This window comes from Lepidochelys kempii, chromosome 16, assembly GCF_965140265.1.
Source record: "Lepidochelys kempii isolate rLepKem1 chromosome 16, rLepKem1.hap2, whole genome shotgun sequence".
NCBI classification, from domain to species: domain Eukaryota; kingdom Metazoa; phylum Chordata; order Testudines; family Cheloniidae; genus Lepidochelys; species Lepidochelys kempii.
This window is the reverse complement of record NC_133271.1, coordinates 24,852,763-24,878,376: the sequence shown is the minus strand read 5'-3', so window position 1 is coordinate 24,878,376 and position 25,614 is coordinate 24,852,763. Positions and strand designations below refer to the sequence as shown.

General features: G+C 43.2%; 1 protein-coding gene across 14 annotated transcripts in view; it reads right to left on the bottom strand.

Annotated features, from left to right (window-relative positions):
- Nucleotides 1–25,614, bottom strand: part of DAB2IP (DAB2 interacting protein) — a 354,231-nt gene that overhangs the window by 168,312 nt on the left and 160,305 nt on the right. The window lies entirely within an intron of this gene.

Sequence of the window (25,614 nt, the reverse complement as noted above, 5' to 3'; positions counted from 1 at the left end):
CTGCATATCTCCAACTTTTTCAATGAATGTAGAGATGGCATTATAAAAGCACACAGGACCATCTGTCTACCTGTGGCTCAATGCTTTGGCCCAAATTTTGATCTTTCTTACTTTTACACCAATGTAATACCATTGGATTCATGGGGAATAACTCCTGATTTACACCAGCCAAGTGAGAGAGGACTCAAGTCCCTTATAACTGCTTGTAAAATAAGAGTGGGCTCCTGTGGAGGGAAAATATATATGGAAACTTTGACAAAGGTCGTGTATGACAACAAATCACTTTATATCAGAGCCAAGCAACATACATTGATTCTAACTCAGATGTAACCTGTATCTTTTTTCTTGGAATGGTTTAATATTCCCACTATTACACATACAATCTATGTGTTGTATAGGCATAGATACACATTTTTAGAGGAGCAATTCTCCCAACATTCAAAATTTGGCTCAGAGGGAAGACTTTCTTGAAACTCTTTTTTTTCCTTCCTATGAAAACAGTGTGTCCCCTCGTGCAAAAATCAGACCGTTTCAGACCAGATCAAGTTCACAAAAAATATGAAAACATGGAATTTCCACACACAGAACTCTAGCTGCAAAACCAGGTATTTTTATAAACTCCAGCCAGTCAGATAGGGATCTGTTGAAGCTGCTCTAACATCCCTCCAACTGAAGACACAGTCTCAGAAACATCCTCCCTGTCTGTTTAAGGCACACTTATAGAGCATTATAGCCACCAGCCACAGACCTGGCAGTTTCTGTTAGCTGTTGACCAGCTAATTCCACTGCCATCTCATAACTAGGCTGAAATAGCCGAAGCCATGAAATTCAAATCACAACGCTAGGGTTTGAATGCTAGTCAATGAGGCAGGTACCGACCAAGGCCTAATCAGGGTTTTTTTTAAAGTTATTTCCAATTCTCCTTTTTTAAAAAAAGTTTTCCAGTGATGATGCTAAAGAAAAATGGGTTCAGAAATTTCAAATATGCTTCAGCTGCTAGGAATGTCTCTCAAAAAGTCATATCATGGCCCCTGAATGAGGTACACAGACACACCTGAACTGTAGTAACACCAAAGAGAATCCAAAGGGTTGGGAAAAATCCACAGTAACGGACACATCATGAAAATGTCTAACTGCCTAAGCAGTTACTGTGCTCTCACTACGGTAGTGCGTGAGCCCCTACGTTAAGTACAAGTACTTGGCCTTTCTCTGTACACTAAATAATCTCAATAGTTGGGTCAGCCAGCTAAAGATGCTTGTGCGATGCCTCTTGTGGTTGTCTCTGTTGGCTCTATTGTGTGAGAGCCTTGGTGCAGAACTGGTTCCCTTTGCACACTGCCAGCAGGGTCTGCGCATGCCACATTTCCTTTTTTGTGCCAAGATGTTTCCTTCTTATTCAGAAAGCTGCCTCTTCCCTGAACAGTGTTTATTTTCCAATAAGCTTTGTTGTTCTGCAAATTATGGGCTATAAAGAATTAATGACTGAATATAAATCAATTTACTTCACTGAGAGAATATGTGTTTTAAGTGGTGAAGCTTTTCAAAGAAAAGTAATTAGTTGATTTGGTATTTTAATCTTCAGAAAATTAAAGAAGTTTCTGCTAAGAGGATGTGTTTGAGGCTATACTTTCTGGAATTGTTATTAGAAAACGTTATTTATTGGCTAGATATGGGAGAGCAGATAGTTATCTCCACAGTTTCTATAAGCTTCGTCACGATAAAGACTTCACTAACTGTACTGTGTTTTACTGTCCAAATCCAAGCACATCGCTAATGCTTTTTGAAAAGTCAGGCAATTAAAATTTCCTTCCCAGGGGCTGGATGGCTCCTGGAGATCGCTAAAGGGACATTGAGTGTTTAAGATCTAGGTCACCAATTCTCATCCTGACCCTGGTTGACAGCAACAGAATGATGGGTCACATCTGACAGCTGTTCAGCAGTCTGTGTGAATTTAATTGGTGGATCTCAGTCCTGTTCTTAGTAGATGTGTGCCCATGCAATCACCCAAGCCCACCGTGATCTGTGGCACCAACTGGTCCCCTGGTGAATAGTCTCTGCAGCAAGGCCAAAGACTGACTGATCCATGGAGAGAGAACTCTCCTCTCAGCCCAAGAGGTTGTGGGAGCACACTGGCAGGTTGGTGCGGGAAAACTTACCCTCCACTGGTCATTGTGTGCCTTCTCCAGGGATAATCTGAGGAGAGTCCATCTGGCTGCTTTCAGCAGGCACCCACCACTCATCATAAAAACAAAAAGCCCTTTTTACCACCGGGGTCTGCAGGAACAGACAACGCCTTTAAGCTCTGGAAGGTGCTCATTCAGGCCAACTAAAAACTATTCAGAATGATTCACCACTTTGCAAGGGTCAATTACATAACATGGCATCACTTTGCTAGCTGCTTTTTGTTCCTAGCTGCAACGTTATTAATATTTCAAGCCGGATGGCTGTTTGATGCTCAGCCAGTGGCATGGGCCTGTCATGCTGGCAGCTCCCATTTGCTCAGTCAAGTGCCCGTACACCTTGTTTGTGTCATGGAAGAGAATATCACCTTAAGTCATTCTTGGAATGTCACACATTAATGCCCTTGGTATGTTTAGGAGACAAACCAAAGTAATTCGCCAGCTACTTCTGTCTGTCTTGCAATGGTTTTCCACTTGGTCTCTTCCCAGCCCCCCAGTAATGACTCATTTCTCTGAAGCAAGGCAATTAGGCAGGCCACAAAATATTGGTATTCTAGGTGAGAGAAATTTGGACTCAAACATTGTTTTACGTAGAGCATTATTTAATGAACACAACTTGCAGCCTCCTCTTTGTTTGGACAAAGAATGGAGACAGAGAGGACAGTGGGGGAAGGAGGGTGAGGTTATCCAGTTGATTTAAGATGATCTCTCTTAATGCTCACTTGGGATTTGCAAAATGCCTTAGACTGGGTATAGCCATGCGGTTATGACATTCTACTAATAAGCACCTCTCTGCCCGTGTGCATATAAATACAGTTACAGAGAAATGCAAGCTTGCTTTATTGTTTAATATCATCCCATCCACCTGAATAAAACAGAGCCTGACACATGTCATAAGGAATTACTTTAAGAATGCAAAGCCTTTAGGCATGAAAGCCCAGTTTGCATTCCAGACACACTAACCAAAAATAAAATAAAATAAAATAAAAAATAATCTCATCTCCACTGCTGCAAAGGGATTTTCTAGCCATTCAGATGCTTCCCACATTGCAGTTATAAGCTCCAGTATTGTATTTGTGAGAGCAAAGAGGAACAGGGAAGCAAAGCAGAGAGAAAGCAAACCACAGAATCCATAGTGGAGAAATCATTCCGATTTGCCATGGTTTGGATTTGGATTAGGAGACTACGTCACTTGCTGAAACACCCAAGCCCCAGCAGGGAAAATAGCAGCGCCCCCACCATTTCCACTAGCTTCTATATTTAGCATCAGTGATTACTGCAACAGGATTCAACAATATCGCCTGTCTGCACACTCCGAAGTCGGAGTGCATTTGGAGGCAGACTGGCTTATTTTCGTGTTATTTAAGATAAGAGCCATAACTGCTGATTATTGTGGTGGAAAACTGGCCCCATGAATGCAGTGAGGGAACAGCAGGGCACAATGTGGACTCACTGAGGACAGCCACCTTTCCAAGCCTTTAGATAGAATGGTAATTTTAGAGGTCCCCGCCTTCATAGCGCCAACAACTATATCCCCTCCTGGCTCCTCTTAGAAAATTGTGACCATAGCATATGTTTTAGATCACACTATGGAGCACAAAAGAGGAAAGCTGTGAAGTGTGCATGTTTGTTCACACACAAATGCACTAATTCTGTAGGGTTGCCAACTTTCTGATTGCAGAAAACTGAACACTCCTGCCCTGCCCTCTCCCTGAGGTCCTGCCCCCATCCTCGCTCGCTCATTTTCACCAGGCTGGGGCAGGGAATTGGGGTGCCAGAGGGGGTCAGAGTGCGGGCTCTAGGGTGGGGCTGGGGAATGAAGGGTTTGGGGTGCAGGAGGGGGCTCCAAGCTGGGGACAAGGGGCTCAGAGTGCGGGGGTGTGTGCGGGTTCTAAGAAGGAGTTTTGGTGCAGGAGGAGGCTCAGGGATGGGGAAGAGGGGGTGGGCTCTGGGAGGGAGTTTGGGTGTAGGAGGGGGCTCAGGACTGGGGCAAGGGGTTGGGGTGCAGGAGAGGGTGCGGGCTCCTGACAGTGTTTAGTTCAGGCTGCTCCCAGAAGCGGCTGTTATGTCTCCCTGGTTCCCATGCGCAGGGGCGGCCAGGGGACTCTGCGCACTGTCCCCATCTGCAGGCACTGCCCCGCGCAGCTCCCATTGGCCGTGGTTCCCCTGAATCACCCCTGAATTTAAACTCCTATTTGAGTGACTTTTGGTTTGGGCCACTCACTAGTTAACATAAAGCTGGGTTTGCACGGTGCAGGTCAGTTTGGGTCTATGATGAGGAGCTACATGAGCAGGATGCTTTGGCATCTAAATGAACTACAGCAGCACAGGTTCAGATCAAACAGGCCAAAAAAGCACCTGAAGGCAGTTCCTCAGCCGGTGTGAATTTTTGCAATTTTTTTTTTTTTTTATGTATTAGGTGGTTAGTTTGTGACAGCAAATGTCAGCCTGAGGGACCGTTGCAAACAGTTCAGTTTAACTATTGATTATTTGTTATTCGTGGTGCGTAATTGGTCACAAGTCACACCGCTGTTTCTGTTTCCTGAATGGACTATACATTTTTAAACAGGAAAATGGTGAACACTGAACACTTCCCTTTACAGATTTTTAGACAAACAAGCATTGGTGCTAAAATCTGTGCAACTTTTGAGTTTGAGTTTCACAAATATACTGGTGACTGTCAGAATACTTGCGAATAAACATGACTAGCAGCAGAGCCAATGCACCATGTTTATTAGTATAAATATTTGCTAATAATTTTTGTACTATTTACCCAGCTATAGTTCCCGTACATGTAACACATTGGCAGAGACGCGCACAATGGCTTGTATAGATTTAATAGAATTTATTTACAAAGATGAATGCAATTGGCAATTTCTCCAATGTATTTTACTGACTGTCCCTGTTCCTCAGAGTGGGGAGCACAAATAGCAGATGCTAACTGTAAAGGAGTGCATTCGCTAACGCTGGTTTAATCCTGGAAATGTTATGAGCTGGACTTTAGAGGAAGAAAAAAAAATACAGCATGAAGGAAAGCATCCGGAAAAACTACTCAAGCTGCCAAATGATAGTTTTACAGTCTCTCAGCAACAAGGTCTGTAGTTTTAACACATCACAGATGAGAATATAAAAATGCCAGACAGCCAGGTGGCACAGTGTACTTCAGGATCTCTGTAGGTATTGATTCATTACCCTAGCCTGTTTCATAGCACAGAGTCAAGATCACGAGAGGATGCCACATGATGATTCAGAACAAAGTGGGATGTGGGGGAAGAAGCGGAATTATTCTAAGGGTTTAATTTAGAGAAATAACTTACAGAGAAAAAACTTGACTCTTCCAAAGCTAGAAGATAGATGTCTGACATTGGTGGGAGCGGCCTTGCCATGGGCTGCTTTGTACTTTAATCACAGAAGCCTAATGTACCTGAATTTCAAATAACTGAGGCCAGGGCCACTTGGCCCAGGAAATTAGCAATGGGTTGTAGGGCCGGGGCTCTACAGGTCACCGGATTAGATCAACAGTAGTTAAAAGTTACAATCTGATTGCTCCTTGGTTGCCTGTATGAAATAAGGGGATGATCTCAGTCCCATTCTCTGTGGCACATGTCTAAGACACGGACTCACCAGCACAACGAACATTGGCACATTCTCCCCAGGGAGGTCATGGGGACTTTCTTCTCACCATAAGAGGTGGTCTCTGCAAGGCCGGGTGAAGGCACGTTGACTGGGTGATGTGGGGGAAGCTACCATTGTCACTGCCCATGTGGTTGGTACCTGTTCTGATGGGAAGCAGAGGGACATCTCCAGGGCTGTCAATCAGCACTACATTCATGCTGGTTTCTAAGCTGTTATTGGGAAATATCATTATTCATTGCCAGAAATTCCCACGAAGCAGTAATTCTCATTACGCCTAAGCCCTTTCAGCACAGAATAGCCCCACACTGATAACCTGAATACATTTGCTGCAGCTGCTATTCCATAGACTGCACTCTTGTGCAGTCAGATTATTTTACATGCTTATTAGTCCCATTATTTTATAACTCATCCCTCTGCATAATGTCAGCTCCATATCACTTCCCTCTAATGAAAAGGTTTGTACCTCTCTGAAACGAGCAGGGCTGCGGATTCCTCGAGATGGAGAGAGAGAGAGAACGGACACGCGAGAGGCTAACACTGCCCCCCATCTAAGGGCCATATTGTGCCGGACCTCGGGAAGGTACAAGGAACCTCATGCTGGGGGCTACTGTTCTGAGATTTCCCTGCATGCAAGGACTGCTCCTTGCTAGTGCTTCCAGGGGGAGCTAGAGCCCTCCCCTCCTCTGCATTGGCCAGCAAAGCTGTCCAGTCCACGCTGCCCCCTCTCAACGCTGGTGCACTGTCCTGCCCTGGGAGGCATCCTGCTTGCCTGAGTCATCACCACTTGGAGATCCCACTCAAGCACTATGGCTTTGCACAATCTCCAATCCCAACTGCTACTACCCAGGCACAGGGCTTCCTCACCTGCTTTGCTCCCATTCACTGGCACAATCCATGGCCGCAGCCTGACAGCACTGACCAGGAGAAAGATTGTGGATATAGGGGTTCATGACTCAATAGACTAAGCACTGCTCCTAGCATGGGTTAACCAGTGTCTTGTTTCATTGCCCATTTAGCAGGCTGGTTGTTGAAGGCCCTTCTGCAGGCAAATGGCTTCCGTCTGTTTGCTGTCCTCTTGTTTTTACTCATTTCTCTTAAGGCATCAGAGGCCTTGGGGCTGGGTGCCACCAAGCGAACATCTATTATTGGCTGTTATCAGGATTCATGCCAGCATCAAGGCACCACTGGCTACTTGTCTCCATCCAAATTAAAATCCAGGCAAGACAGTCACAGTTTGCTGGCAGCAGCAGACCAGCACTAAGCAAGCACCCAAATGCTGGGGGAGACCACGACATGGGGGGTAATGGGTGTCCAGGTTCCCTAGGGAGAGGTACGTTCTCTTTTGTAATAAGACTTCTCAGTTCACCTCCACGTAATTCTCCCTTTGATCCTCTCTTTAGCATAAGAGACTAAAACAGCATCTAGCAAAACATGGGACTCCAAAACTCTCCTGTTAGAGCTTCTGAATCTGAATTCCCCAGCTTTTTGGCCATGTTCAGATCTGGCTTTGAATTTTGTTTCCAGGCCCTACTTCAAAACCAGATTCAAACCACTCAGAGCTGGGGAGAAGTTTGGAACCCAACTTTGCAGCAGGGCCCATCACTAGCTGCAATCAGACCATACCTTCCTCAGCCAGGCTGCAGCCAATCAAGCATTACAGCTCCGCAGGCATTTCCTGAGAGCTGTTGTCATCCTCGTCACCAAGCCAAACCCACACCAGGCCCAGTTTTCTTTCCACAGTGCCCTAGTCTGCACTACCAGTGCAAACCAACATGCTTAGCTCCAGCCAAGACACCTGACTTCCACACACAGGAACAAAAATATGTCACTGCTTTCAAAACAACTGGTGTAGAAAAGATGCTATCTCTGAAGCCAGCACTGAGGGATACGTGCAAGGCACTTATTAGGAAAAGCAATAAATACAATGTGAGCCAAGGCAAGCTTTCCATGCAAGAGAAGTGTGTAAAGAAGGGGGATGTTTAGTTTAAAGAGGAGAGGAATAAGAGGGGACATAACAGAGAGTTATCAAATAATGAATGGCATAGAGGACATAGATAAACTGGGTGCTTCTACCATCGCCTAATAAAAGAATGAGAGAACAGACTGAAAGACTGCAAATTTAAAACTGATAAAGGGAAATACTGTTTGTCACATTGCATAATTAACCTGTGGAAGCCACTGCCACAAGATGTCACTGAGGTCTAGAGCTTTATAGGATTCAAAATTAGATTTATATAGGTAATGAGAACTTCTGCAGTTATGAAAGATTGGGAGGAGGGGGGTCCTTGCCAACCACTATCTGGCAGGGGTCAGGAAGGCATTTTTTCTATAAGTGGCTTATTCCATAATTATCTATTTTAGGCCCTCTTGCATCCCAGCGGATGCTCTGAGTCCTATGAGCCATCTGATACTGGCTGTTACCAGACAAAGGATACAGGAGTAGGTGGGTCACTGGTTTGATTCAGTCTGGCAATTCCTACTTCTCAGCGCCACACTATGAAAAGCTGGCCACGGTTGAGGGGAAGGTGCTAGTTCTTAGGAATCAAAAGGGAGAGCCAGGTTATCTGAAGAGCAAATTGCCCTTTACTAGCACCTTTCATTGTAGGATCTCAGAGTGTTTTTCCAACTGTAATTAAGGATGCTTCCCGACAGACCAGTGAGATAGGTCAATTATGTGGGGATTACCAGCCCTGTTTCACAGATGGGGAAGATCAAGTGGAAAGCTCAAGTCAACGATTTGCCCCAAGTCACACAGTGAGTTGGTGACAGAACTAAGAACAAGAGAACCTTGGCACCCAGTCCTCTGCCTTACCCACTATATTGGGCTCGAATCTCTTTGAAAACACAATTAGGGATAACGAGTTAAAGGAAGAGAGATGACTGGTGGTGGTGAACATTAGCAGACTGTCTTCCCGAGATGGCTTCTGAAACTGATATCAGAGGAGGAAGGTGTGAAAGCAATTAAAAGAGCTAATTTAAATAAATCCCCAAGCATTGAGGGTTTGCTAGCATACTCCTATAAATCCTTTTGAATGCAGCTGGGCCTTTTCCTTTATGAACTTGCTAACTTTCAAACATCAGGGTAATTATCTCAAAGTGTGACCCAGGCTGCAGTTACTGGTATAATCAAGAAAAGCCTCCAAGGATTCAATGTTACACACAGTCTCACTGGTTAAGCAGATTATAAACTGTTGGCTAACATTTTTGTAGCTACTAGACTGAAACAGAAAACCCTGCACGCTCTGCGAGTCTTTAAATTCATCCCACTTGGGGAGGGCTCATGTATTTAGGTAGAATTCTACTTGCCTAACAAGACTTCTAGGTCTACTGTGGTCCTGACTGTCCCTTTAATCTTCCGAGGAAGGGTAGTGGCTCAGCAGGATACTGAATCATAGAAATGTAGGGCTGGAAGGGACCGCAAGAAATCATCAAATCCAGCCTCTTTACTGAGGCAGGACCAAGCAAACCTAGACCATCCACGACAGGTGTTTGTCTAATCCTCTTTAAAACCTCCAACAACAGAGATTCCACAACCTCCCTTGGAAGCCTATTCCCGTACTTAACTATCCTTAGAGTTAGAAAGCTTTTCCTAATAGCTAACCTATATCTTACTTGATGCAGATTAAGCCCATTACTTCTTGTCCTACCTTCAAATTGATCACTATCCTCTTTATAACAGCCCTTAACATACTTGGAGACTTACCAGGTCCCCCCTTAGTCTTTTCTCAAGACTAAACATGCCCAGTTTTATTAACTTTTCCTTAAAGATCAGGTTTTCTAAACCTTTGATAATTTTTGTTGCTCTCCTCTGGACTGCCACCAATTTGTTCACATCTTTCCTAAAGCGTGGTCCTCAGAATTAGACACAGTACTCCAGCTGCATACTCATCAGTAGTGGCAAGAGCAGGTCAATTACCTCCTGTGTCTCTCATACACCACGCCTGTTAATGCACCCCAGAATTATATTGGTCTTTTCTTGCAACTGTATCTCATTGTTGACTCCCATTCAATTTGTGATCCACTATAACCCCCAGATGCTTTTCAGCAGGACTACCACCTAACCAGTTATTCCCATTTTGTAATTATGCATTTGATCTTGCCTTCCTAAATGAAGTACTTAGCACTTATCTTTACTGAATTTCATCTTGCTGAATTGAGACCAATTCTCCAATTTGTTTTGAATTCTAATCCCGTCCTCTAAAGTTCTTATAGCCCTTCAGCTTGGTGTCATCTGCAAATTTTATAAGCATACTCTCCACTCCATTATCCATATACCTTTTATGTCCCGTTCTAGGTGTAACTCATTTTGTGCCTTAGTCTTCTGATTTTGTCTTTACATGCTCATGCTATTCTTTTGTATTTGTCTTTAGCAATTCATCCATTTTTCCAGTTTTTTGTGGAATTCTTTTTTGATTTTCAGGTCATTAAAGACTTCCTGATGGCGCCATAGTGGCCTCTTACTATTCTTCCTGTCTTTGCTTCACATCAGGATAGTTTGCAGTTGTGCCTTTAATATGTCTCCTTGAGAAACTGGCAGCATTCCTGAACTCCTTTTCCCCTTAGATTTTCTTCCTATGAGATCTTAGGTACCAGTTCTCTGAATATGTTAAACTCTGCTTTTTTGAAGTCCACGTCCCAATCATGACAATTTTATAATCACTTTCACCCAAATTGCCTTCCACCTTCAGAGTTACTACCAAGTCCTTCCTGCTGGTCAGAATCAAATCTAAAACGGTTGTCCCCTGGTTTCTTCCTCCACTTTCTGAAACACAAAGTTGTCTCCAATACAGTCAAAGAACTTACTGGAAATTTTATGTTTGCTGTATTATTTTTCCAACAGAAGTCTGGGTAGTTTAAGTTCCCCGTTATTACCAGGTCTTGTGTTTTAGATATATTTCTGTTATTTGTTCTTGAAATGCCTTATTCACACCCTCTTTCTGATTTGGTGATCTATTGTAGACCCCCACACCTAGACATCATCCCTATTTTTTATCCCTTTTATCTTTACCTGCCTCTCACCTCCTTCTGGACTTCAGAACAAGCATATATATTCTTGACGTATAATACAACGCCTCCTCCCTTTTTATCCTGCATGTCCTTCCTGAACTAACGCTATCCCTCAATATCAATATTCCAGTCCTGAGAGAAACTGGAGCAACCTGGCCCTGGACTTACTGACCCATCTTCTAAGATCTCTCAAAGAGTCAACATTAGAAATGGGTCCAAACCAGTGCCCAGAGTCTGAATGCCCTTGTACTTTCTGCCCATTCCAAATCTAAGCACAGAGGAATAGTCACATATTGCAGGCCACAACTAACACCCTAGATCCCGATACCTCCAAGCTTCAGGGTGCTGGAAACGTGGACCCAAGTTACTGTCTTCTCTCCCTTTTGGTTTCTGGCCATAGCCAAGACAGGAATTGCTGAAATGTCACAAGAAAAGCTGGTCTCATCTTATTTCCAGCTATGACTGGAAATGCCAGGAGGCTCACAAAAGAGTCTCTTCTTATGACATCTCCAGCCCAGTTTTGCAGACTCAAGAGATGTGGATAGATCAGAAAAGCCTCCAAGTTTCATCCTAAGCTAATGGCAGAATTGGTCTGCCAGCGCCTGCAGCTGGCAGCAGAATGGCCTGGTAAGGTAGCAGTATGGGAGTCATGTTACTCCTCATCAGGGAAGTGTCGCATTTGGGCTCGGAAAGAACAAACCTACCCTCAGGCATGTACTCAACACATGACAGGGACAGCCTTTGGCCTTCATTAATGCTCATGAGGATTACTCGCATGCACAGAGAGGACAATGGATGCCATGATCAGATGTGAGCCCATTCAGCTGACAGGAATGAGCTAATACAAGCTGATGACCCCCCAACCTCTTGCTCTTAATTCTCAAAGGGATGCAGGAAAAAAAGCTTAAAAAAAAATCTCCAAAGCAGCAAAATATCACCAGACAGTTTAGAGTCCAGTGAAAAACACATATATAATGGAACAAAGCTTTTTCACAGCAAGGGCAGCACAATATTAATTATTCAGGGTACAACAGAGTTATGAAAATCACATGATGACTGTTGCAGGACTAGTTTTCAGAAGGATTCCTATGGGGAAGCAGCACTCGTGTGTATTCCCTCATGCACCGGCAACAGAGCACTGGGGTGATTGCATGGAGCCAGAAATATTTGTAAATCTATATGAAAGGGGATAGCCTGATGTAAAATCTATGGCTTTTGCACTACTAATACATTTACATTGTTTTCTGAATTAATGCCACTTGCCCTCTACATAAAATGAATTGCTAAATCCCTCTATCACGTTACTCCACAAGTATAAACCATGTGGGTCAAAGCCAAGTGCACCATAATTTATTTCTTGATTCAAGGCAATTGGAAGGTATTTTCACACACTGCTATTTTTTCTGCTCAAATGCACTGAACATGGAAGTGGTTAAATTAAATTCTTGCTTCTTTCTGTCGTTCAAAAAAATCACAGGTCTGAATTTTGCTGCAGAGAATGCGACTGAGACAGTAAATGTACCAAAAATCAAATCCACAAATATTGTAGCTAGTAAAACAAGCCTGTAATATTACTACAGGAACAATATATATGCACTGCAGAACAATCGGTGAGAGCTCCCTAATGATTATGATAATTTCAACACAGAGGTCCCCTATAATATGCACAAGGCTCTGTTAACATGTGGGGTAATGAAGGGGGAGAGTGGTACATTCTTGCCTAGCTTTTTCTTCTAATTGATGGATGTACTTGACACAGTTATTTTGTATTCACAAGTCTAGATCATCATCATATCCAGTGCTCTGTAGAGCGAGCAGCCAGCAGTGAGCTCAGTGCACAGGTTGCCTCCAGCCACAATCAATGAATTTCTGTGCATGGTCACTGCAATACGAAATTGGATAACAAGATATACATGTCAAACATCTGTATCTTTTGGAAGAACTTCAAACAAAGGCTTGTAAACGTTGCCCAGGCTCTGTCGTTATACTTCCATATGCAACTCTTCCTGTCCCCCTGCACAGAAAGCTGCAAATTAAGGTATTGCGGAATTTAAAACAGAAGAGAAAAGAACTCGAACTAAACTTTACCTTAAACATTCCCTTCCACCAAAAGAGAAAGGTATTTGCTATGGCTGAATTCACAGAGGACTAAAGCAAGATTTAGAACCATATTCATTGAAACAAGGGCTGGATAATTTTATAACAAATAATAACCTTTGCAGTATACAAGCTATAAATGGTATGAGGAATGGGGCTACGCCAAGCCAGGATGTCTGTGGAAGCCCCCCAAAATGCTACGTACAATCAATTACCGTTCTGTCAATTTCTGCAGAATTTAAAGGTTTAATTTTTAAAACGACAAAATGGTTTCTAGCTATCAGGTTTGGGATGTGGGAGGGGCACATAACAGAAAGCCCCACAGAATGTGACCCTATGCAGTGTTCTTTTACTGAGTCCGCAGGTAAACGACCAGAAATAATACCTCGCTGGCAGGTGTGAATGAGCACATCTTCGCGAATTGATGACTCTGAAGCCTAACAACAAAAATTAACTTACCAGCATGGTTAAGTTTTTTCCTGCAGACTGTGTTAACGAAATCCTCCAGCTACTCTGGGAGTGTGGACAGAACCCGAAAACTGCCACTCTTCCCAACCCCAGTTACATGAAAGTGATCACTTGTCATGTGCCAGGGTGTACATGCATGCTGATCACGGACAGGGGTCAGGAAGGGATTTGCCCCTTACCCACACTTCAGGCGCTGCACAACTCGGTAATTACTGGTATTATAAAATATTACCTGGTTTGCCTTCTTTTGAAGTATCATCCGTTAGATACTGCTACAAAAAGCATAGTGAGGCCAAGATAGCTAGACAGCTATAAAAAGCAGGGAAGGAATGTGTATTTGTTTAAAACAATACACCACATTAAAAAGTATGATTGCAACATACAGGCACTGTGTTTACAAATTCTGGTGGGATTGCTGATTTATTAATTGATTTCCAAAGATTATGATCATTCCTAATGCACACTTTATACTTCTATAGCAAATTTAATCGTGAGGCACCACACAAATAATGTGGTGAATTTTCTCTTCAGAAATGCCATGCAACCACAGTATTTCAAATGGTGTGAATGTGGGGAAAGTCAGGGCAAAATCCGATCCATTAAACTGTATGAATCTCCAGTGAGGTACGCAACCCATTTTACAGATGGAGAACTAAAGCAGAGAAAACTTCAGTGACTCATGCACCTAAGGTTACACGGGTTACATCTACACTTAGAGCTGGAGGTGTAAATTCTAGCTTGAGGAGACAGTCGCTTTACCACTGATTGATCTAGTGCACTAAAAATTGAGTACAGCCACAATGGCGCAAGAGGAAGGAGGGGCTGGCCACCTCGAGTACAATCCTATCCAAGACACAGGGCATGTACGTGGACCAAATGCTGAGACCCCAAGTTCCAACCACTAGACCACATCTCCAGATGGCTGTAACTAAACTGTTATAACTTTACACACAATATCCATTTATTATAATGAAGGCCCCATGTCGTCACTGCTAAAATAATGATCAGACAATGGACCTACTACTTATACAAACACTTTTAGGCACAGTCAAACACTTGCCTGACAAATGCAGTTCTCAATATGCAGTCCTGCCACGATGAGTTATAGACACCAGGGCAAAAGTCCATTCTTCCCAATCTGTTTCTTTTCTCCCCTTAACTACCTTCTTTATACAGCACTATTTTAACACCAGAGCATTTAAAAGATGCCAGCAGAGAATTATTTACAAGGCCCAGCTGTAGATACACGGCATATGCAGGAATCAGTTGATGTAACAGAAGTCCCCAAAAGCCTCCTTCTGCTTCTCATATACTATGCAAGAAATAATTTCACATCGTTAAGCCCACGCAGAATGTAAACTACCAAAGGATTTGTTTGTCAGAATTCAGTGTGAACAAAACTCTCCCTTTCTACAAGACGACTGCTTTATAAACAGGACTTGGAATGAGCAAACCCTTTGTTCTTCAGGCAGCTGGAATGACAACACAGTGAGAAGGTAGCAGTATGGCCTAGTGGGATGCACATGGGTTTGGATACCAGGGACTCCTGAGTAGTAACTCCAGTGCTTTGAAGATTTAAAGTGCTCAATATCACTGCATACAATTTTAAGGACACTTAATTCTTTGGACTTTGCAGTGGTGGATGTAATATAGAGAGATAGTTTTGGAAGTAATATTTTCTTCATGGCCTGTGGGGTTTTCATTCTGGGTCTGGATGCTTAGGCCTGGGATAGAGTTCTCCTGTGTCTTTTAGTTGTTTAATGTGAAATAAGTAAAAATAAACAGAAAAACACTAGACTTATAAAAAGACTTTCTTGTGCAAGAGCCATGGTGGAGTCATTTATCAAGACTCTTATTTCTCACATTAACTTCTCTTCTGCAGTCTTTGGATTTATTAGAAAATATTAATGCCACTGACTGGCTGCTATATGGAGGCGTAACATAAATTAGAGTAGACTTGTTTATTGCATAAGAAAATCTCACCAGGTAAAGTGAGAATAAATGGCGTGTTTGGGAACACAAAGGGATTAATAAGCAATAAAAACACTATACTCTGGTTCAATATCAATAGATTTTAAAGAAGAATTCAACACAATCAGTGGCAACATTTATCAATGTACAGAACAATGCCATGACAAAGACTCATATAGATTTACAAATATTTCTGGCTCCAAACAATCACCTCGCAATCAGCTGCAATGGGAACTAATTGGCACCCAGGATCTGAGTCTTAGCAGGAAAGACAAGGACCGAATGGGTCATCCTCTTTTAACACACCCGAAAAAGGGTAAAACACAACAGTGGTGGTGAAGGGGCTTGCACCGTCCCTGCCAGTCGATGGATGAATCGTGACCCCGGAACATCAATCCAATACCCTGAACCACAATTTCACTCAAGATTAGTAAAATGAGAGGAAAGCTTCCTTCAGTCTGTTGATCAAACTGATACCTCTCTACAGGAACAATGAATTCCAGTTATATTTATTTACCAAACATTCTTCAAAGGCTAACCAGCTGCAGCTGCAATACAATGCTTTGATTACCAATGTCAAAAAGATAGAGCATGAAATTAACTTCCCCTTATTCAGTGGGCAGAGAGAAATGTAGCTTCATGCTACACTAATTCGGTGCTCCTGGTATGAGAGCTCCCCATTATGATGTCTCGTCAAATTAGAGCCAACGATACAAGGGTGTTGTCTCTATCCTCACACAACGCTATATTTTGTAATTAAGACTGCCCAGAAACAACAGCCTTGCTTATGCAGAAAAGGTCAGGAACGAAAGCCATATTTTTTGCAAGCTAATTGTAAGATTCATGAAACCAATTATCACAGTAGCACCACATATGGCTAAGTAGGAAGGATTTTATAATTTTGTTAGATGCCTTCGAGACAAGTCAAAGTGTCAGCAGAGCTCCCCATGGGGCCACAGTGCTCTGTTTTGTTTGGGCTGCTGGGAAACTGGGAAGCATACAAACCCACAAGGGGAGAAAATTAGAATCACTACAAATCCCAAATTCCAACTGACCCCACTTCCTTTATTTTTTTTCTTCATTCACTGGGACAGTTAATCTTGGCTTAAAAACGTCAAAGGAGAAGATCAGCCTTTTCTTCAAAGGCACCCAGTACAAATTCCCTGTCAAACTTGGAAGTCAGCTTGGGTAAGTAACATAAGGAAAGTCCCTACCTGTTTCCTTGTGAAGGTCAAACATGTCTATGTCGGATAGCCTCAGAGGCACAAAATGCACCCCACACTCCCCACCCCTCCACACGGAAACAACTCAGCCCTGCCTGTCTCTGTAGAAGGATTGACAATAGGCCAATCTTCATTCCATTCACACTCATTAAGAGCCTTCACTGGGTTTCCTTAGACAAAAAATTCAAGGCAAACAATACTGAGACAAGGTGTGAGCCCCCCATCACCCCGAGAGTAAATGCTCCCATCACCATTACACATAAGAACAAAACTGCTAATTCCACTCCCAGCATTCCTTCAGCGAATCCCCAGCCAGGCAACTGACTCAAGCAAATACCGCCCCCGTCATCTGTCGTTAACTGCAGCATCAACTTGATTCCAAAGGGGAATAAATACTATTGTCAACATGGTGTAAACCTAAGCCACCTGTATAAGGGAAGTTATTTTACATGGTTGAATACTTCAGTTTCTAAAGGAGAACCTTCGCTTCTGATTCAGTGCTTCCTGTGAATCAAACTACAAACAACCTCTTGCTATTAAGAACAGCTTCCCTTCTTTAATGTTTGAGTACCCGGACTCTGTTTATTTAATGCTGTGATAAAAGAGAATGAACACTACCTTTCAGTGGAGAACAGATATTCTCTTCCTGCAAAGCAGCTCCCTCTTTCATTTTACCATAGTCTTCCAAGATAGCCATTAATTAGAGACCAGTAATTAATTTTCTGGTTCATGAAATATTGTGCAAAGGAATCCCATTAACAGGCTGATTTGCATATTCCTAGACAAGGTGGCCTGGAAATAAGTGCAGGTAATACAGGAGGCCAGCAACCCTATGATTGTCCTTAAATCTTAGCCACCTGTTATTGTTCACGGACTGGGGGGTGGGAGCAGGCACCATCTAGTGCGTGATAAAACGGACCCAATTATCTGCCAAATGCTCCATGCTTCTCTCTGTCCTAGGATGTTGTGTTTTGCGTTTCAATCCCTGATTGTTGATGGAGCTAAATGGTTTTCATACACGGTGTCATCAAGTTTGACAACCTGAACAGTGCATTCGGAAAGCAGGCTTGTCATGGGGCCCGTTTGCAGTGTTCAGCGCACCTATTAGTTCACTTTTGACTGAACACCCTGCTTTAAATAACTGAACCTGCCTGAAAACCCTCACTGCCTCATGCTATTCAAGTAAGTAGCAGGAGGAGAGAGCAGTATGGCACTCCTAACGCAGCTCTGAAAGGCATTCATGCATTCCAGGGCCAGCCAGTGGCCTAGTTCTGCAATGTGAGTCATCTTTCCTCATACAGGAAATAAAGTGACTTTCTCAGACTTCACCCTGGAGGTTCAGAGGCTACCGTATTCTCATCAGGCCCAACCACCTTCACTATGATAGAAATGTACCCGATCCGATTCCTGGAGAATAAACAATTGCCATTTAAATCTAAAAAAGATTTCATTCTCAAATGTACTTTACTAGCACGGTGCAGCTTTTTAAAGTGATAGATGCTCTACTGTGGTGCCAAAAGAAGTCTTTCAAGTGCTTGAAAACCCACAGAACTGACAGCTTCAGCACAGCACCAGGAATTAAACGTGTCATAGTTTGGTGGTTGCGCATACTCTCTCCCCCCTGGGGGCTGTACATAAGAATCTATGATAGAGAAAAGATTTTGGGGAGGGGGGAATGCTACTGTAAGTCCTCAGTGCTATTCATTAAATTCACCGCTGCATCCCTTCCAAGACTGAGGCTCATTTAACAATTGGCCATATGTTCAGACTTTTGTAGAGACACAAAAAAGCTTAAATGGAATGTTATCTCCTGGAATTATGTAGAAAACTTACAAAATAACCACAAACCTTTGTAATTGAGTGTCTCTTAATTTTAAATGAGTTCTAGGTATGCACAGAAAAGTATACTCAGAAAAGATCAATATTGGAATTAAACAATTTGGAGGGTTATTTATTTTGCTGATTTACTTCTGTATTTGTTCATAATAGAAGGTACAAAAGGTCCCAAGTGCTTGATGAACTTACATCTTTACATAGAAGTACCATATGATCATTTTAACAGGCAACAACAGTGGTTGTTTATATACAGAAGGAGTTGATGGGATTTTCCCCTTTCACACCATACAAACATTTATGGGATGTTGCATTGCTAACACCCAAAACCCCATTAATTTCAGTGGGTTTATACCTGATTAACAAGCACAGGGAAATAAAAGTGGAAAAAGTAAAGGAATGACATTTCATCAAGTCTCTGTAATCTGAGGGTATTCATGCAATGAAAAGTATACTGTACAACTGCCTAGTCTAACTCTTCTCTAGTTTATATAATGATTTCTAACAAGACAGGTATAAATCAAAGCCTTAGATATGAGAAATGAGAAGTCCAGGCCCTTAACCTTGTGTGGAGCACTAGCTGCAGCTGCAATGTAATCACCAAGATCCATAACTGCAAAAATGAAAACCCCAAAGAAAAAGAAACCCAATCTCCAGCAACGAAAACCTTACAACTAAGACACCCAGAGCCAAATAACCCATCCTGTGCTAAACAATCAGTTGTGAAGGAAAGAACCACTCCATGCTCAGTCCCTGGAAAAATCATGGAGCAGGTCCTCAAGGAATCAATTCTGAAGCACTTAGAGGAGAGGAAAGTGATAAGGAACAGTCAGCATGGATTCCCCAAGGGCAAGTCATGCCTGACTAATCTAATTGCCTTCTATGACGAGATAACTGGCTCTGTGGATGAGGGGAAAGTGGTGGACGGGTTGTTCCTTGACTTTAGCAAAGCTTTTGACACAGTCTCCCACAGTATTCTTGCCAGCAAGTTAAAGAAGTATGGGCTGGACGAATGGACTATAAGGTGGATAGAAAGTTGGCTAGATTGTCCGGCTACATTGTCCGGATCAATGGCTCCATGTCTAGTTGGCAGCCGGTATCAAGTGGAGTGCCCCAAGGGTAGGTCCTCGGGCCGGTTTTGTTCAATATCTTCATTAATGATCTAGAGGATGGTGTGGATTGCACTCTCAGCAAGTTTGCAGATGACATAAACTGGGAGGAGAGAGGTAGATATGCTGGAGGGTAGGGATAGGATACAGAGGGCCCTAGACAAATTAGAGGATTGGGCCAAAAGAAATCTGATGAGGTTCAACAAGGACAAGCGCAGAGTCCTGCACTTAGGACGGAAGAATCCCATGCACCACTACAGACTAGGGACCGAATGGCTCGGCAGCAGTTCTGCAGAAAAGGACCTAAGGGTTACAGTGGACGAGAAGCTGGATATGAGTCAGTGTACCCTTGTTGCCAAGAAGGCCAACGGCATTTTGGGATGTATATGTAGGGGCATTGCCAGCAGATCGAGGAAAGTGATCCTTCCCCTCTATTTGACATTGGTGAGGCTTCATCTGGAGTACTGTGTCCAGTTTTGGGCCCCACACTACAAGAAGGATGTGGAAAAATTGGAAAGAGTCCAGCGGAGGGCAACAAAAATGATTAGGGGACTGGAACACATGACTTAGGAGGAGAGGCTGAGGGAACTGGGATTGTTTAGTCTGCGGAAGAGAAGAATGAGGGGGGATTTGATAGCTGCTTTCAACTACCTGAAAGGGAGTTCCAAAGAGGATGGATCTATACTGTTCTCAGTAGTAGCTGATGACAGTACAAGGAGTAATGGTCTCAAGTTGCAGTGGGGGAGGTTTAGGTTGGATATTAAGAAAAACTTTTTCACTAGGAGGGTGGTGAAACACAGGAATGGGTTACCTAGGGAGGTGGTGGAATCTCCTTCCTTAGATATTTTTAAGGTCAGGCTTGACAAAACCCTGGCTGGGATGGTTTAGTTGGGGACTGGTCCTGCTTTGAGCAGGGGGTTGGACTAGATGACCTCCTGAGGTCCCTTCCAACCCTGATATTCTATGATTCTATGCTAGTCTGTTAATTCAATAAATTAAATTTGATTTTTGTTTATTCTTTTTAAAAGGAATTAAACTTAATTTACTGAAGTAAAAGGATAACGTGGAGTTGGAGTTGAGTTCATAAAGAAAAACTGGACTGTTTCATTTGTAGGCTGCCAGTTCAAATCCACCCTAGCTTGGGAGAGACTGAAAGTTATCACCATCTGATGGCTCTCCGGGGGCCTCAAAGCAATGCGTTTGGGGCTCAGTCTAGCTTCCAGGGGACGGGTTGGCACGTCAAAGAAAAGAGCTGCCACAGCCAGCTTCCTTGTTAATTCAGCAGAGAAGACAAAGTTGGGACAAAACATGGAGACCTCCGGACTCTAGACATGGCTCCTTCCAATTAAGGTTGAGGTGTGCGGTTGAGAGACATGTAGCACGGCTGCTCATGCTACACCCTTCCTAAGGAAGGGAACTTCCTTCTGCCAGGCTGAGAATCCAGCATGCTGGACAGCACTGAATTCAGAGGATATTTTTAAAATACCCTTTGTTGTTGTGACAAAACCCCAACACAGGATCTTTGCCATTCACGGGATGTTTCCCAAGAACACTAGAGAGACTGAACAAGGGTCTTGCACAGATCCCAAACGGGAGACGTGGCAGTCCATTTGAGTCAGGTTGAAAGCCATAGGCATGTCACATGCCAACAGATGGTTAATTATCTCAATTTTATTGTGATTTAGCTCCAAGACCGACCGAGTGGGCCAGCACTTGTGTTAGCAAGTTTGGCTGCCTCACCAGTTATCGGAGGGCACTCTTGTCCTCCATTTCTCGATGGCCAAACCAGCAAATCCATTCCTTCATCCTCCTGAAAATCCTCAATTAAAAGGAAACCCTACAGCTAGGGACTATCATTTGCTCCTGAAGTCAGACCCTGTCAATACATTTCTGAGAGTTAGAGCACTTAGACTTCAGGACACTGTCAACAGTCATTACAGCAGAGATCAGAGAAAAAACACAGACACACAGTTTTCCCTTCTAAATGAGGGCCCCAGCCCGATCCCACTGAGATCAAGGGTGGTTTCCCATTGATTTCAGAGGAATGAGGATCAGGTACATTGCTTATAAACTTAAGTCTAAAAAAACAAAACAAAAAGAAATCCCATGTAAAAGGGCTCAACTCCTGGGACTCTTCTTCTCTTCAAATATATTTTTCAAAAGGTCAGTATAATAAAAATCAATTGGAAATAAACTAACAGTAATTAATGACTACCGCAGAGCAATCCCCCTCCCCCTTAGCTACCCAACTCCACTCTCTGTGACTCAGACCTGTCCTAAGCACTAACTCATCACGTATTTTAAAGGAAGAAGGGGGGTCCAATTAAGGAGAACATGTTAGCCAAATGCTTGATTTGTGGCAGATTCCAAAGTGGCCGATACAAAGACAAACATTCAGCACTCCACAATAAGAACTTTGTCCATCACTGTAATAAATCAAGCCGCAGCCGCTTTTACTGAACCCTCTTTTACCGCTAACGAGCAATTTGACTAGCCAACAAATGGACAGGAGAGCTCATTCCACAGCCCTCATTTATACCTTGCATCTGATTGCACCAGATTAATGCACATCTCCTGATGAATAGTTGCTCATACTGGGTCAGATTCTGCCACTCTTACGCGGAGTAGAAATCAGGGGGGGATTTTCAGCATGAGCAAGGATGGCAAGAGCTGGCACCTACCACGCAAAACTCGGATTTTATCCGCCGCAACTTACTCAATTCAGTGTAAGACCGAAGTGTGCCTTGTCCGGATCTACAGAATGGCAGACCGGTACTGATTCACGTCTCTCTCCAGACAGCATAAAACCCAACAGAGCGAGGCACATGGGAAATCTTTGCTACAATTGATGGGCTGTCTGTGGTATATTTTACACAGCACTTTGAAGGATTCCTCAGACATTCTGCACGAAAAAAAACAATCAAAAGGGGTCAGCTGAGAGTTCATTAAAATTTATTTCCCTGAGGATCAATTGCTCTGTGCGCACACACCCCCCCCCCTCTGTCCAACTTCACAAATAAACACCTGGATATGGAAGTGGAACCTTTGCAGATGCCATTTCAACTCCAGCCAAGAAGAGAACCGGCATGTCAGAACTGTCATCCCTCCTCTAAGACCAGCTCTCTGACAGTCCAGGAGAACATGGCCTCTCTCTTTGTGCCAATATAAAGTATGAAAGCCAGACTGTTGTAAAATTAACAAGGCAGTTCTGCACCGGTGCCAGTGAGACATTCTGCCAACATTTCCCATGTTTAATAATGGTTCCTGGTTTTGTTTTGTAACAAAACTCCCATCACACAGACTTTCTCCCTATTGTGGTAGGTAACCACTTGCTTTTTGCAATTTAAATAATGTATTCAAGTTCATATGCATATGTCTGTTTATATAAAGGAAAACATATGGTTCATTCGTTTACATCCAGACTCTGTATGCACTATCCGTGTGTGTGTCATGCTTCTATCGTATTCTGGCTAGCTGAACCTCAGAGTGTGTGCATGCACACACTATCTATTTATTCACTTGTACCATATACAGCTGGATAGACAAGATGTGTGAGAATCAAAGGAAAAAAGCAACTAAGGTTCATGATACATAACAGAGATGCTGACACACAGACTCAACTACAATCTGCCAGGGCTAATATTTAAGACACACACATTTCGACTGTATCCATTGCTTTGCTCACTTTTGCCATGGCATCTCTTTCCCAGCAAAATTCTATGAAGCCCTGGTAGGCACAAATAATGTATGGTTATTCAGCTTCTCACACCAGATAGGAAGGAGAATCAGCCTGGAATACAAGATGGAGTCACCAACAAAATGTTTAAAAGGCAAAATGTTCTGATCCAAGCTGCTTCCTCTGAAACACTTCTTAGGTCACAGGGAACACAAGGAAGCAGTGTGGAAAATGAGCAAGAATGGTGTGAAACCTTCATGTCTTGTTATATACAGAATTCAGTATATTGTGCTTTTTGTAGACATGGGAACTTTCAAGAGTATTAAGTTAACAGTCATAACAGAAAACTTGGGGTGTGGCTCCGAGAGGCTCAGCAGATGCAGCCGAGAGATTTCTTTCACCTCTAGGAGAACAGCTGTCGACAAAGACAACCCTACATAGAAAAGGAATATGCATCCGATTAAGTGAGCTGTAGCTCACGAAAGCTTATGCTCAAATAAATTGGTTAGTCTCTAAGGTGCCACAAGTCCTTTTCTTTTTGCGAATACAGACCAACACGGCTGCTACTCTGAAACCCTACATAGGGTTGCCATTTTTGGCTGGATGTATTCCTGGAGGTTTCATCACAGGACATAATCTTTAATTAAAGATTAATCTGCAATTTCTGGATATGCCAGGACAATCCTGGAGGCTTGGCAACCTAGGCCTATGCAAAACGATATTAGCAAGTATTGTGGATCTGACCTAACTATCAAAGCCCAACGGGCTGGGCACTTGCATTCGAGAGGGAAAAAAAGCACTGCCTGGTCCCCTACAAGTCAAACCCGAGTGCATGTGGCCGGAGGTGAAGTTTATGAGGCAACGCCTGCACTAACAGAAACCCTTGCATTTTCAGTTCCTTCACTCTCCTATGCACAACTACCTGTGGCTGTGTTCACTGCTAGTGAATGTCACTTCTACTCCTCCCCATCCCTTAAGACTTACACTGAAAACCTACAACAGCCACTCAAAGAACCCGCCAATATGAAGGCTGTGGAAGGTCTGCTTGTATCTGACAGCAGACTAACAACCCAAGAGCTCTAAGACTCTCACCCTGGGAGAGAGACTTATCCACAAAAGGGAACGGGAAAGGAAGTTACAAGTCCTAATTTGTGGTGATTACTCTGGGGTCCTTGACCTGCCCTGCAGGGGTGACAAACAGTAAAGTCCCCACCCCCATGTCACTAATTCACACAGAGAAACAAACCTTCTAGCTAGACTTTTGATGTATATTTTAGAGAAAACTGTGTCTAATGCAGCCAGCTCTTCCTCTGAGAGCAGCAGAAACACAAGCACGTCCCCTGATGCCTAACTAGATTCCCTTGGCTTCCATGCAGAACACACTGCCCTACTTAGAGTCCATGAGAAAATCTCAGCAGAGGCATCAAATCTGCTCATCTTCTCCATATGCTAACCTCCGGAATACAGCACTGCACTGGTCAGCAAAACCCTTTCACTTTCAGATTCTAGAAGGAGAGATGCCTGTAGGCAGCACCAAAGAAAAATACAGACCACTTGTTGTCATTTATGGGACTTCAAAAATTAACACCCGTTTCCCTACCCAAATAAATAAAGCCAAAAATAAAATGTTGTCATTGCTTTTAAAACAGAAGTACAAAGCGGATTCCAAAGCAAAGACTACACCACATTTTAAGCCACTATTGCTACAACATGTTCCCAACAGTTGATCTACATCATCCTTAGCATCTGGTCATTGCTATTTTTCATACATGGAGTTTTCTTGGCTCTCTTTTCCTATTGTGTCACTCTCTATTGAGATTCACGTTAAAGCTGAAAGGTTCCTCTTTTGCAAGCAAACGTTTGGTTCATTTCCATGATTGGTCATAGAGTCAGAGTTAGCCAACTCTGACCTCGATCTGCGAGAGTCAGTAAACAAATATGTTCATATAGAAATATGCATCACTCTGTGTGTGTGTGTGTGTGTGTGTGTGAGAAAGAGACATGAACACGCACATATGTACATCTATAAAGCAGATAAAGAGCTCTCTCACTGGCTCATCTCATTCCAGCTCAGAATGAATAAAAACTGGATTTCACCCCCCTTTGATTTTGTTTTTAATCGGTCTCTCCTGCGACCCATCCCATGTCAAATGCTTCCTCTGATCCATCTGCACATTCCGCACAACCCTCTTCCGAATGAAAGCTCCTGTCACGGCTCAGGAGGAAGAAGCATCCGATGGATCCAGCCCAGTAACTGAGGGGGGTCGATGGCCAGAGGCAGGAGGGATTTGTGGACGTGATAAGTTGATATGGTTAAACATTGCTGTCTGCAGAGTGTTGTGTGACCCTGTAATACTCAATGTAGTACAGCCTGTCAGCACCTCCCTCCCTCAGCCTCATCTCTATGCTTCTGC